The 6805-nt window shown below is 40.7% G+C and overlaps 1 protein-coding gene across 4 annotated transcripts in view; it reads right to left on the minus strand.

Moving 5' to 3' along the window:
* Nucleotides 1-6805, minus strand: part of FILIP1L (filamin A interacting protein 1-like) — a 250396-nt gene that overhangs the window by 124634 nt on the left and 118957 nt on the right. The window contains exon 1 of one of the 4 annotated variants that reach the window (XM_015410709.1): nt 3509-3522. The exons of the other annotated variants lie outside the window; for them this stretch is intronic. The gene's annotated coding sequence lies outside the window, so the exon portion shown is untranslated. Of the gene's footprint in view, nt 1-3508; nt 3523-6805 lie in introns of those variants that run through there. 4 annotated transcript variants of the gene reach the window in all.

The following is a 6805-nucleotide window of genomic DNA, read 5'->3' on the forward strand; positions in this document are numbered from 1 at the left end:
ATTGGAGGCGCGAGCGCGACGCCAGGCAGATGTTGGCGTGGGATCGCGCCCGTTTGCTGCGCTTCCAATCCGGCCCGCTCCCGGCCCAAACTGCCTTGTATGAACGGGGCCTTAGTTTAGAAATATAGGTAAAGGTTTCCCTTGCTCGAAATCTAGTCAGATCTGAATCTAGGGGGCGGTCCTCATCTCCGTTTCTAAGCTGAAGAGCCAGCACTGTCCGCAGACTTCTCCGTGGTCACTGGCCAGCATGACTAATTGCCAAGGTGCACGGAACGCTGTTACCTTTCTAGTGAAGCAGTACCTGTTTATCTACTTGCAATTTCTTGCTTTCAAACTGCTGGTTGGCAGGATTTTAGAGATATACAGATATCTATATTAAAATATACCTAGAGAAAATGAATTCAGAGCTGTTGACATGAACATATTTGTTGTAATGGTCTTTGGAGGTGTACATGCCACTGATTCCAGCATACAGTTTGTACAGTGTGAAGCGAAAAGCAGTGGAAAAATAGTTAATGTAGGGATACTCTACAGTTAAGCTGTCTGTGTGACCTTGTGCAAAATCATGCTAACTGCACTTCTGTAAACAACTGCACTTCTGCTGATCCCTAGCACATATTTTTAAGAAAAAACAAAAAGTCACAGTCTTATTCCTTTAATAACAATACTTAGTACTGATATAGCCAGAAATGACCATTTGTACAAAATGTCTTCTTTGCATTCCTCATGGATGTTACATGTCAAACAAAGAGGTAATGGTGTTTAACAGCTGGTGTAAACTATCTCTATAAGCCTAGATTACCTCATTTATGTCATAAGATCTTAGTACTATCCAAAAGAGTTTGCAAAAAGGGAACTAGCCTGTAATGTATATGTTGCATGCAAAGACATCAGAAATATGCCCTCCCAAAGGACCACTTATTACAAGATTGAAGCTAATTGAACTTCAGTTACAATTAAATTGCCACAAAAATGTATTCACAACAGCAGCATTTCTGTCCAAAAGACTGTTCTTAATCATTTTAGTATACAAATGGCAAACACTGTGTCATTCTGATATATGCTGTGTACTAAAATATCTACCATTCATGTATAATTTGATTAGACTGCTGTCTCCAACAAAATTAGTTTCCACACTGGTTCAAGAACATGAAATATGTTTATGCAACAGCCTTTTCTGTTGTATAGGAACACTTAAGGTTGTAAAAGTGTGGTGTGCAATTAATTCTTCCCAATTCATTTCTCCCCCCCCCATTTTGTGTTTGTGTGTGTGTTGGGATGTATACCGAAATCTCCTGATATGTTAAAGCATATGTCAATGGATACTAGCTAGGAATAATGTTTAGGATTGGTGCAATCTTGTAATACCTTTTATGCCCTACATTTGCCAACTGATGTATAAAGGATTGCTCCATAGTCCCATAAAGCATAATGGATATCCGTATTCCTTGAAACTTTTGTGAAACTTTCTAGATTTGACTTAAATCTAATAGCGATAGATTCATGTTTTTTTCCTATTTTTTGAATTGCCAACTCTTATGTGTAGCATAATGCTATGTGTCTTTTCCAAAACTTGGAAACTATTCAAATGGACAATTGGAGGCAAACCAATTGAACAAGTAAAAAAATTTAGATACTTAGGTTTGCACTTCCAGTATAATGCATCTTGGTCTGTGCAATGAAACTCAGTAATAAATAAGGCTAATGTCAATGCCTCCGCCATTTCCCGATTTTTCTACACCAGAGGCAATCAATTCATACCAGCTGCACTAAAAGTCTTTAAAGCCAAAGTAATTCCACAATTTATGTATGATATTCCAATATGGATAAGCGCACTTAATGGCACTATCGAACGTGTTCAATCGAAATTCCTCTGAAAGATCATTGGAATGCTGCGCTGTGTACCTTATGCAGCTCTATGTTTAGAAACTGGGTTAAATTCTGTGGAATCTGGTGCGTGGCTTATGACAGTACAATATTGGCTGCGTCTACATTACAATGTAGACCTAGGGAGCCTTATACAACAAATGCTCACAGAGTCAAATGGGTCTAAATGGCTATCATACATTAGAATAAAATAATTGCCATGGGTATCCCACTGGTCTCATTGTTTATGCTCCCATTTATTGGCGCTTTTCAGATGATTAAGCATCAAGCCCTTGATACTGAAACACAAAGGCTTTACAGCTTAGCCAATAAATCTTGTTCCCCCCTGAACTTTGAGATGCCTCAGGCCAAATGGCCCCATACCTATCTGGTATACAAGCACCGCAACAGTGCAGAACCTTTTCTCTAGCAAGATTCAATGTAATACCATCTACAATCTTTTGTAGCAGGTACTCATTTGCATATTAAGCGACACACCCCTAATGTAGCCAATCCTCCAAGAGCTTACAGAGCTCTTCTTACAGGAGCTACTGTAAGCTCTTGGAGGATTGGCTACATTAGGGTTTGCCATTGCAATTCTGGATGTATTGAAACTGTTTTGCATATTTGTTTGCGTCAATTTTATGCGGTTTTACGTGCTAGATATTTAAATCCTATGTTAGCCATCATGATGAACTTTCCTGTTGTTTTAAAAGTGCACCATCTTTTAAATGACTCTGTTTCGGGAATATCAATGAACGTAGCCATGTTTTTACAATCAGTGATAAAGCTACATCAGGAAAACTTCCAATGAGTAATTGTTTTATGCTACGTTATGTTTTATATGTCTGGCTATACATGGTTTTAAATGTATATTTTTTCTTATAGTAATCCTTTTAAAGGCATTGTATGCCAATAAAGGTCAACTGAACTGAACTGAGCTACGTGTTGCGTAGGAATGTAAAAAACTCATTTAATAAAGCAACTTTTTTTTAAAAAAAGTCATTTAAACATTAAAAAGCTCACTATCTAGCCCATGTACATGTTCTTACATAGTTATCAGCTCTGCTGTTTATGTTTCAGTAATAGAAATTAATGTATTAATGTGATTAGTGGAGCACAGTATTGCAAAATGCATGTTCCACAGGCACAGACAATTCTAGAATCCACAAGTAACCCCTTGCCACATTTTCCAACCTTGAAAAATGTTTACAGCACTGTAAAATGACAAACAAAGTTTAAAGGCTTAATATCTTGCACCCCTGGTTGTGAGGTGCTAATTTCCCCAACAGTATCATTAATATCCAGCTTCACTGCAAGAGGCTGCAAGAGGCTGGTGCTCAGAATTAAATCAGAGAGCAGTCTCATTCTGGACAATTCTGTTTGATTCTTGAAGAAATGTTTAGTTGCATTTTGCAACCTCTGCAGCTTTTTTGGACTCTTTGGTAATCTTAGGCTTATCTTTTTAGACTTGTCAACTGTAGCTATTATTGGTAAAGTGTTATCACATAGATTGATTGAAGCTGCTTTATGAACTTGTGTTCTTGTATTACACCTGGAGATAATTTTTCGGTTGTAAGATGTTTTAACAAACAGTGCTAATGTTATCCTTCAATACAAGCTATTTCATTCAGTGGCATACCTTAGAAGTGAACAGAATCCTGTCTTGGGGTATGAATCTGCAATTAAAAATGAAATGCTGTGAAGCACTATTGTAACCTGCATTTCTTGGAAGTCCATAAGCACCTTCTGAAAACATCTGAAACACAGGTAGAAGCTAACGTAATAAAGTAAAAAAACTCATAGGCTGGATTCTATATCCCTGTTCCACATCATAAGATTTTCTTTGGCCATTCTGAATGCTGTTCTCTTTTGCAGAACATGCTTTCTCTAACATTGGGCACTTCTGTAACACAAATATCTTTCAAGGAGCCAACAAGTGCATAGCATAAGAGAAACATACTCCACAGCGAGGGATAGGGCTGCCAGGTGTCTTCTGCCTGCTGGCAGGGGGATTTGGGGGGGCGTTCCTTGGGTGGGCAGGGATGTCAGCAATGCACTGACATTATTGCATTGGCAACGGAGCTCTTCCACCAGGCTTTCAATTAGGAGCTGCCACTGACGAATGAGCCACCAGAACATACTATGGCCCGTATGATACACCAGTGGACACTGTCTTCAACTTATATTGAATGCCGCCATCATTAACACAGTTCTTATTGGTATTTTATGCTGCTTGTAGGTTGTTTATGTGTATTTTATTGTATTTTACTGTATTTACTGTTTTATTGTATTTTAATGCTGTATGCCGCCTTGAGCCAGTTCACCGGCAAAGCAGGATACAAATTGAAAATAATAAATAAATAAATAAATAAATGTCGGGGTGGCGCTCTACTTTCTAGGCAAAAATTCTATGATTAAAACAGCTACAAATCATAGAACTTTGCCCCCAAAATAGAGTGTCACCCCCTGTGTCTCTGATATGATGATGTCACTTCCGGAAGTGATGTCAGCGCATTGCTGATGATGCATGGGAATGGCTGTTTGGGGGCAGGGTTTACACTGCCGACCAGCTGGCTGGCGGCGGGCCGGAGCCCACAAAATTGGGGGATTCCCACCCCCACCTGGGAACTGACAAGCATAGTGGGGAAATGGGGTCCACCTCCATAGCAGAAAAAGAGTACCCATGGAATGAAGGTTTAGGCCATCATTCTGTTGAATCCCTCTGCTGCTCAGGATTCTAATCCAGCATGCGAAGATGATGCTGCTGCTGCTCAAAATTTGCTTAAGTGCAGTATGGCTTTCTTCTCACCTAATACCGGTTTTTAGAACATGGAGCCTATACAAGAGCCAATTTTGGTATATGTTCTCATTGTGCCTAGGCAAGTATTCATGGCTAACGTTAAGTCAAGTTTTTTTTTAAAAAAGTAAAATGCAGCATTTTAATAATTGTTTTTTTAAAAGACTATATAGTCTGTAATGTGTGCATGCGTGATAGAGGGGGTTGGAATGGCAGGCATCTTTGAGGGGAGAGGGAGGAAGGGAGAGATTTGGGTTATGTTGTTTTATTCTGGTTTTAACTAAAAATGCTCATTAACTATTATTGCAAACCACCTTGAACCATGAGGTTAGGTGAGGTACAAATGTTTTAATAAATAAATAATAAACAAGATTTTCTCATAATATGGCTATGGCTGACAGTGAAATCCTTTACAGAGTTACTCCAATCTAAGTCCATTGAAATCATTAACTGTGCATAGGATTGTGTTGTAATAATAGTTATGCAAAGACAATCTGTAGCCCATCTTCTCCAATATAAACTGGTTTTGCCTGACAAATGGTAAGGGCATTCTAAGTTATAGAAGGTGCTTTAGGTTTGGGTCTGTGATATGGCAGGTGTTGTGCAACGTAACTGTTATTACCTAGACTCTTAGAGAGATTTCTTAAACATTTCTAACTTGTGTGGAAAAGGGGAAAGCTGTGTTTTCTTCTGTGCCAGAAATAGCTTTTCTTAACTTCCAGGGAGCCACTAATTTATTTAATACACATGGAGAACTTTTTCAAGCTAAACGATATTCGGCATTTTACTCCTTCCATCTGGAAGCTAGTACCCGGAGTGAAAAACCGCATCATATATTTTTAGGATTAAACCATCTATTACTGATAGATAATGACAGAGCAGAGGGAGAAGGCACCAGTTAGTCTGCATTAGCTCATGTACTCTGGATAACTCTTCAGAGAACTTGTAGGAGGCTATTTTCTGTTTTGTTTCGTAAAAAGCTGAAATCCTGTTCTGACAACTTATTGCATTTCTGACATGACAAATGGCCTCCTCTCAAGTCATTGATAGGTCACTGTACTAACTCCTCATACTCTATTCCTCATTGTTTCTTGAGACTGACTGCTGCATAGCTGTGCTATTTAGCCTCACCATAAACTTACCAACAGTTTGTCACCTAAAATAAAATTCTGCCTAATAAAAGCAAGAAAAAAGAACTTTGAGGTGCAGACATCAACAGATGTTTGCCAGATGGCAATTGTCTGCTCCATTCAGCTATAAAAATGTGGCATGCTTATTAGTTTAAATTTCATAATTTTTAACAGAAACTTGTCTCTGCACTTGCTTGTAGCATTTCACTTGAACTTGGGAATACATAACTCTGGGAGTATGCAGGAAATCATTGTTGATTCCACTTAACTGATGTGTCCATACAAAGTGCTTACAGGAATTATTTTTGTACAGCTCAGTAAAATGCAAATGCTTTTATGTAAACCCTCCGAGAGACGGTATTCCAGTAAGGGACTGTTGCTGGTCGCAGGAGCAGGCAACTGGAAGGACCACAGCCAAATTTTCACACCACCCCGGGGTGGTGGCCTTGGACTCGAAGGGGCAAATTCCATCGCGTGTGACATCACACGCGAGAGGTCATTCTAGCTCCCCCAGCTCTCCTTAGGGGCTCTTTAAAAAGTTATGGCCGCCGCCGCTGTTCTCAGCGGCAGCTGCAATGCCCGCAGGGGGCAGGGGGGGCAAAACGTTCTTTCCGCCTCCCTGAGCCGCGGGGTGGTGGCCTTGGACTTGTAGGGGCAAATTCCACCTCTCGCGTTGCCGCTCGGACATCACACGCAAGCGGTCATTCTGGCTCCCCCAGCTCTCCTTTGAACTCTTTAAAAAGTTATGGCCACCACCGCTGTTCTCGGGAGCAGTTGCGATGCCCATGGGGGGGGCGGGGAGAAATGTTCTCCTGCCTCCCTGAGCCCCGGGGTGGTGGCCTTGGACTCGTAGGGCAAATTTCACCTCTCACGCGAGGTCATTCTGGCTCCCCCAGCTCTCCTTAGGGGCTCTTTAAAAAGTTATGGCTGCTGCCGCTGTTCTCAACAGCAGCTGCAACACCCGCAGGGGGGCGGGCGGGGCAAAATGTTCTCCCGCCTTCCTGACCCC

Source organism: Gekko japonicus, unplaced genomic scaffold (assembly GCF_001447785.1).
Source record: "Gekko japonicus isolate JY-2015 unplaced genomic scaffold, Gekko_japonicus_V1.1 scaffold241, whole genome shotgun sequence".
Taxonomy (NCBI): domain Eukaryota; kingdom Metazoa; phylum Chordata; class Lepidosauria; order Squamata; family Gekkonidae; genus Gekko; species Gekko japonicus.